This window comes from Lolium perenne, chromosome 5, assembly GCF_019359855.2.
Source record: "Lolium perenne isolate Kyuss_39 chromosome 5, Kyuss_2.0, whole genome shotgun sequence".
In the NCBI taxonomy this organism is placed as follows: Eukaryota; Viridiplantae; Streptophyta; class Magnoliopsida; order Poales; family Poaceae; genus Lolium; species Lolium perenne.
Window position 1 is genome coordinate 20,721,574 of NC_067248.2, and position 7,990 is coordinate 20,729,563.

Genomic DNA, 7,990 nt, shown 5'->3' on the forward strand with positions numbered 1-7,990 from the left:
TTCCTAGAGCCGGAGATTTGAGATGCTCTTCTAATTTTTTTTTTGAACATATGAGGGTCCCAAGGACCCAAAGCTTCCATTAACATAAAAGTAGAGTTACAATATAACTGAACCTACAACTTGTACTCTGAAAATCAGAGTTCACAAAGATAGTGCCTAGGTGCACACATTGACAAAGAGCTGCTAGAAAGCCATAATATCTATGCAGAAGAATACAAAAGGAGCCTGCCAGGAGGTCCGGCGAGAACCCGAACGCAAATAACCTGCAATTGTATTCTTCAGGGGCCTCTTGCAATCTCACTAACCGTAGAGCTAGCGGCTCAACCAACAATCGAATTAGCAGACGCATTTGAGGTAAAGGATTGAGCTGTAGATCTAGAGGGTGCATCACCGAGCTCAATACACAACTATCTTCTCCGCTGAATCTGAGGAACGACTTCGGAAGACGCTCTCACCCGTCTTCGGTGAATCAACCCGAGCGGCAATATGAACAACAGCTTGCAAAGGACTTGATGTGTAGCAGCCAGACCACAATATTTGAAGCACAAAGAACTCACTGCAACTCAGAAAACACAGAGTACTAGAACGCCTTCCAGAATGATATGCAGGGAGCATGGGCGTCAAGATGGTGGCGACAAAGCCTTTCATCAAAACATCCAGTGCCGCAAGCATTTGGGTGTCTACATCCTCACATTGACAAAGCTGAGCAGAAAAAATGCCTAATAGGCCAAAGCCCACTTCCACATATACAGAGTAATCTGCATCACCATACTCAACTTCTTGCATAAGCTCATTAGCTTCACTCCACCCATTTCCAACGTCATATCTGATGTAAATCTCAGGCATTACAAAGCAGGTATGATACTTACAGTAACCGGAGCGTATAGGTTCCCTTTCATTACGTCCCTAGCATAATGGGAACAAAGAGGCAAAAAAAATAGATCTTTTTTCAAAGTAATCTATGGAATAGGATCTGTATTTAAAAGAAATAGCGGGGTCAAGTGACCCTGGGGGAGCCCCAGGGCTACTAGCACTGACGAAAGCTAAACCTACTGCATTTGTATAACAGGAAATAGTTAGTTTATGAGAGGTTTGACCATGCGTGGCTCAAAACCCGAAATCGACAACGAGTGGAGGGCGCGCGCGATAATAATACAGAGCACCAGGCCATCACGATCTCGGCTGTCCCCGAAAAATTTAAAACTCTGAAAACAAAAGATGGCGATGGCATCTTCCTGCCGCAAGCAGTGGCCATGTGCTGCCATCAAGACGGCTAGCAGCAGTAGGTCTCTCTGTCTCGGAGATCATGGCCGATCGAGCTCGCAATCAACGGCGTTACTTCAAATCAGAGGGGTGCTAGTAGTGGTAGTTAGGGGTTGATTAAGCGCATAAAGTAAAGCAAACCACGTGATGTGCCGGGGCCTTTGATTTCTCTCCCTGCTGCTAACCAACGTGCTAGCCAGCTGCAGGGATTGATTAGTTCCTGCTCCTCCCTGTTGTTAGTTTCGTACAACTCGATTTCTGCGGAATGCAGTTGCCGTACACGGTTTGGCCCGCCTGGCCTCCATGCTATTGTCTTTGCACATCTCCAGCGGCCCGATCTCAGGTTGCAAGCGGCGTCCCACATACGTCCCGCATAACCCAAATCATGGCAAAAGTTTTTTTTGCGAGCAGTACAAAGAAATCTAAAAGTAATAAAAATTACAAGTAGGTCACTGGCAACTAGAAACATTAGCACGAGTCGAAGGCGCGCAAAACGTCGCCGCCCTCCAACACCGGAGGCTGGCAAAGCTTATCGTAGTAGAACTTATTGCAGTAGACAGATGGAAAGTCGTTGTGTTAAGATCCCAAAAAACCAACGCACCAGAGCAGCAATCATCGCCAATGATGATAACCATAGATCAGAAGAAACTGATCTAAAACCACACCAACAAACACGATAATCGACCGGATCCCAGGAGATCCGTCGGGCACACGACTCCACCGCCCTCTACCGACGCTAGACGCACCACCGGAGCGAGGATAGAGCGGAAATGACATTATTCTGCACGATGTAGCCACCGCCTCACCATCCCAAAGAAGATACTGGAACAAACTAAACAAAGAAACTTGAACCTTCCCGCTGGCGAGAGGCCGTGGTCCGCCACGCTTCCAATGCCCGAAGGCCACCGGAGGCGAAGCGGATCAGCATCGTTCGCCAGGGATGAAACCCTAGATGGGTTTTAGAGGCCTCAAGCGATCGCCTCCCGTGTCTCTCCTGCCTGTACCGGTTCGTTAAGAAGTCACACGTGTTCGCTGTGAAGAAATCGATTATCGCTCAAATCATGGCAAACGTTGATATGGAATCACATGATAATTAGTGCAGGACTAGTGCAAATGTGATCCCGCATCTCGCGCCGCATAACACCCATAGCCTGATCCCTCCTGACCTAAATAAACTCAATTTAATCGGTAGTGGAGAGGACTTGCCCGTATCGCTAGCGTCCTTGTTGGTCGTGCATCTGCTGGGAGCGCCTACCCACCTCGATGGCCACGATGTGTTTGTTCAATTGCGCGGTACGATACCGTTGAACTATTCAGATGCCATTTCCGGCCGTGTTGTGTCAACTTGACTTTTTATTGATCCAGCATTGGTGCCCCACAGATGGACATCAGGGAGTCCCTCGAGAGACTCCGCATCGAATGCATTGGCACCTCTTTCAATGAGGAGTCTGACGAGTCATATGTCGAAGGATACACTGTTATTTTTTAGGCAGTGGCATGACAAGATTTGTGGATTTGGCACTCTTTCGTTGGCATGTCCGGTTCCCACAATGACAACAATATGCTCAACCGGCTTATGGAGGGCACTACTCCTATGGTGAGTTATGAGTTGAATGGCAATGCATATGACAAGCCATATTATCTTATTGATGGCATTTGTCCTGACTGGACCACACTGGTGATGACAATATGTAATCCTCAAACAGAGGAAGAAAATAGGTTTTCCAAGATGTAAGAGGCTTGCAGGAAAGATGTGGAGTGGGCATTTGGTGTGCTCCAAACACGGTGGGCTATTGTTCATCACCCAACTAGAACATGGTCTCTTCAGACCATGCATAACGCCACATGTAAGCTAATACAACTAACGTGTGATAGCAGTGGTGGTGCATGCCCTACAACACGAGTAGCACAAATAGGTGTGCCACGGGTAACATTTTTCCTACTAGTGTATCGACGGAGGACACGTGTTGAGGTGCAAGCAAAGCGAACAGGCACCGTCTAGCGTAATTGTGGTGTCATCGGCATAATCGACGAAGTTTATGCGGATCTTAACCATGAAGATTGCTCGTTGGTTCGATGGTAGTGACGCCTTCTATATCGTGTACATGAGGTGCCCGCTAAGAGGCTGCTAAACCTGATAAACGTTCTCATTTTGCTTAGAAGGAGTCTGTAGGTATGTGATGTTTCTAATTCCTAGCTGGTTGGGTTTTCTCGTTGTTTTCAGGGCACAATACCATGTTGACATGATTTTTACTCATTATCAGATTTGTAGGAGTTGTGTGGAGGCTTGAGAGTTTTATGAAAGCTCTTTATCCATTTTTTTGTTATATAAAGTAATAAAAAAGTTGCATGCATGTTTTCGATACAAAGGGGTCAGGTCTCACCCTCTATTTCGAAAAAATCTCCTCTCAAAAGTGCTGACTACTCGCTAGGTGGAGGGGCCATGGGGGTCCAAGTTCTTCATCTTCATAGTCATGGCCGCGGAGCATGCATGCATCTGCGTGGTCCATGGACCATGGGGATGGCTGGCTGGCCGTGTCTTTGTCACCTCCGATCCAACGGCCTCGTCGCTTGCATACACGCTTCGCCGGCCAGCCCTGTACTTTTAGCGTTATGCGGCATGGCCTCTCTCTCGCTAGCAATCATTTGCTCGTGTGCCCTACAAAATATACGCGATATCTCCTTTTTCCACATATATCTGACAACGTTATGGGAGCCGAGATAAGGACGAGTGTATTTCAGAATTCAGACGGCACGGTTTGTCGCGGTTTCGTGCTGCTCTCACAATTAGAGCGGGTACACAGAAAGAAACAGCAGCTGGTCCTAGCTCGCAATTCATGGAGGCACCGCCGGACTCAGAAACTTTCACAAGACCCGATTCCGGCAACCACTACGGCTCCAACAGGAGAAACCTGGAGCGTTCGCGGTAACTCTCCTTTTGGAAAAAGAAATATATAATATCAGGAAAATATTACGTCAAACTCCATTGCAACACAATGCTTTAATTGCAATATAGTTGCACATAATAAAAAAAGAATTACAAAAAGCGAAATCCCGTTATAGTGATCTATACCTTATAGCAGTAGACCGAACACCACCAAGATAGTACTGGAAGTTCATTTTCTCCAAAAACTTTTCGTCTAAAAAGAAAACAGTGCACATGCACTATCGCTATCCTGATCATAGATCATAGATCATAGATCATATACTTTTACCCTAGAGAAAGTCCGCGCTCTTAAAAATAATGATATTAACAAGATTATTGCTAAACACAACTAATAAAGACAAAGTTTGGGTTTTCACCTTGAAGTTTAGGCTCTAAACTTCTCATGTGTGTTGCCCCAGTTGCCGGTGCCGCTGCTGCAAGCCATGAAACACAAAGCCAATTCCTCATCGCCTGAGGACTCAAACCACCATTACTAGTTCTCAAGCCTCGACGTCCACGCCATTCTCCGCCAGTGACTTCACCATGGAGCTAAACACATGTCCCATGATGGCAACATATTGCATAGCTTCGTATTGCTTCCTCGCAGACTAGACGGTCAGAAAAACACGTTGCATGCGACCGAATCCCATCTGATCCGGCAATCTTCAGACATGAGTCGCCTAGTGGAGTTCGCCAACGAAGCCTTCCAGAACTCGACTGTGGCACCCCCGGGATCAGGGTTAGACAAATACCAGATCTTCGTCCGACATAAGCCTAACCTTGAGCTCGAGAGACTACAGTGAGAGAATCGGTAGCACAACAGTGACTCTACGACTCAAAAGAATATATTACAACTCTTAACAGAGTAAGATCCAAAATTATTACACGCAGAGGTCACTGACCCAACATTCAACAAGCAACGGAAGCAAATTATGTTATTCTAAATAACAAGATAGCAAAGGGCTTAAGAAGCCATAACATAAAGCGACGTCCCAGCCCATAAGTCGCAGGCTGCTTACTGGGATCTCAAAACTAACCGTCGATGTTAACGTAGAAACCACCTTCGGCTGCAGAGACTCCATCTGAAACAAAAGCATGCAAAGCTGAGTACAGGGACTCAGCAAGACTTAGTACAACCTTTTAGCAAAGCGGGTATGCGGGCTTTCTGGTAGATCTTCTTTCGCGTAAAGCCAGTTTTCCTTTGTAAGATAAGAGAGAAGAGAAGCTCGACTACTCAGAACCTTTGAAAGGGGGTAAGAGAGCGACATCTCTATCTCTATTGATCATCATATTGTATCCACTAATCTTCGTCATCTCGAACCACTATCCTCGGATCACCCCCTCAACACCCGAAGAAGGTGTCCGTAAGCACACATTGGTTGCCAAGTTTTACGATTAGGTTAAAGTTCTCTATGATCTCCACGTCCGTTCCCAAGTCGTCCATAACCGTGGACACGGCTTTTCGAAAAGATTATAACCCTGCAGGGGTGCACAACTTTACCCACACGCGCCGACCGACTCTTAATGCCACTAGTATAACACACTTCCTTGGTGTCTTTGGCGAGAGGTGGTCGACCACGACCTTTACCTTGTCGTCGCCGAGACCATGAGTCACGCGCTAAGGATTGTTCCGCCGTAACGGGTCAAGTCCCGAAGTCGGTCCTTAACGATGTGAGGCGAGGTGGGTTTCCCCAGAGGCCGCAACCCCCAGCCACCACGGCCACGCTTACCTACCTGTTATGTACCTTGAACCCCCAAGCAAAATGCAATGCATATGACCAGGTAACGCACAAACTATGTGACTCATGGAATCTACTAGGCAAGTTAGTGAGTCGAGAGGGTACCATAATAGGGCCTCGTGTGGTTGTACGCTCGGTCTTGGTTCAAGAGGCGAGAACTCGGTTCCTAGGGTCGGCAAAAACGAAACAATCCACCACATCCCAATGTGGCCTCTCGTCTGAGCCTTTAATCATGTTTATCTTCATCATCTCTATACTTACCACGTCAACCTGTCATGCTAGATTCATTTCATTGTGAGGCTCCAGTCCGAAGACCGGAGTAGCAGCGTAACAAACTAAGCATGGCTAAGCATAAGAGATAAAGGCTCTCGCGACGCACACATGCCAAACCTAGTTATGCTAGGAGCAAGGATCGAGGGTATCGAGGCTACAAAGGTCGGACATGCAACAGATAGGGTAACTCTATCTATCGATAAAAGACAGTTGAATCGTATGCGATATGTAGGAACCACAGATAAAAGCATTTTGAAAACATAGATGAACCAGGTTAGGGCTTGCCTTGTCCCTCAGCCGACGAGTACTGTTCTTCGGTAGTGTTGACGTCGGTCTCCGGCTCAGATCCTATCGCGAAGAACCAAATACCGGAAAGGGAAACAAACATTCACGACATGGCATAATGCAATGCGCATACAATATGAATGACATGTCATGTGAATGGAATTGAGCAACCCTAGGTGCATCGTCAAATTAAAGGGGGTTCCGACATCGGACACCGCCATATGAGAGGGGTGTATTAGGGTTTTCTACTAAGCTCCACATTTAATTGTTTCAAACATGTATGAATCATGGATAAACAACTAGGATTTGTTTTTCTGATCATTTTGATATATAATTTTATATTTTTCTGATTTAAAATGAATTACTTATGAATTTCCAGGATTTAATTCATTTTAAATCAATTTCTAAAAATTATACAAAAAAATAATAAAAGTTTAATAAATTGGACCCACATGTCATAATTTTAGTCTTTTCTAAAATATTTCCTAATTATTAAAATCCTGACAGATGGGGTCCAACTGTCATATTATTTCCTATTTAAATAAATACAGAAATGAATTACAGAAAAATAAGAAAAGCAATTTATGGCGTCACGCTGACATCATCATGACGTCAGCGGCGCCATGGCTCACTGTGAGCTCTGGTGCTGCTGCAATCGGCCGATTTGGCCAGCAATAGCGGCGCGCGCGTGGGGGAAAAGGAGCAGGGCGACGCGGGCGACCGAATGGTGGCGGCGCCGCCCTTGATTGGTCGCCGGAGCGGGGGTACCGGCGACGAGCGGCGGAGGCCGGGGCAGAGGCACGCGGGGGCGGAGCTAGAGGGCGAGGGGAAGCGGACCGAGGGGACAGGGAGGTGCAGCGGCTCACCCTGACGCCGATGGAGTCGACGGCGACGGCCGGGGGGGGCTTCGCCGGCGGCGAATCGACGGAGGAAGGGGGCCGGCCGGAGTTAGGGTTAGGGTTGCTGAGGCTCGGGAGAGCGCGGGAGAAGGGGAAAGTGGGGAATTAGGGTTAGGGCGGCGGCCGGCGGAGGTACTTGTAGGCCACCGGGGGCGGCGGCATCGATCCTGGCCGGCCGGAGCATCGGAGGGCCGGCGTGCCGCGCCGAGCCTTGGCTCCGCGGGGAAGAAGGGATTTTTGCAAAAACCCCCGCGGGAGTTGCCGGGCTGGTGGGGCTTATGCGGCTGGGCCACTTGGGCCGTGCCAGAGAGAAGGAGAGAGGGAAAAAGAGGTGGGCTGCGGCCCAGGGAAGAGAGAGGAGGGAGCTCTCTCTTTTATATTTTCTGGTTTTGTTATTTTTTTCCTATTCTAAACCAAATTCAAAACTAATTTTGAATAGAGTTTGAAAACTCAAACTTTTCAGAGAACAAGAAACACACATGGCCTTATTGATAAACAACAAAACCATGTTGCTTAGATTTGAAAATCTTGAGAGATTTGAATGAGAAAGAAAAGAGAAGGGTTTGCATAATTGAAAACAATCCAACTTTGTTGCAAATTTTTAC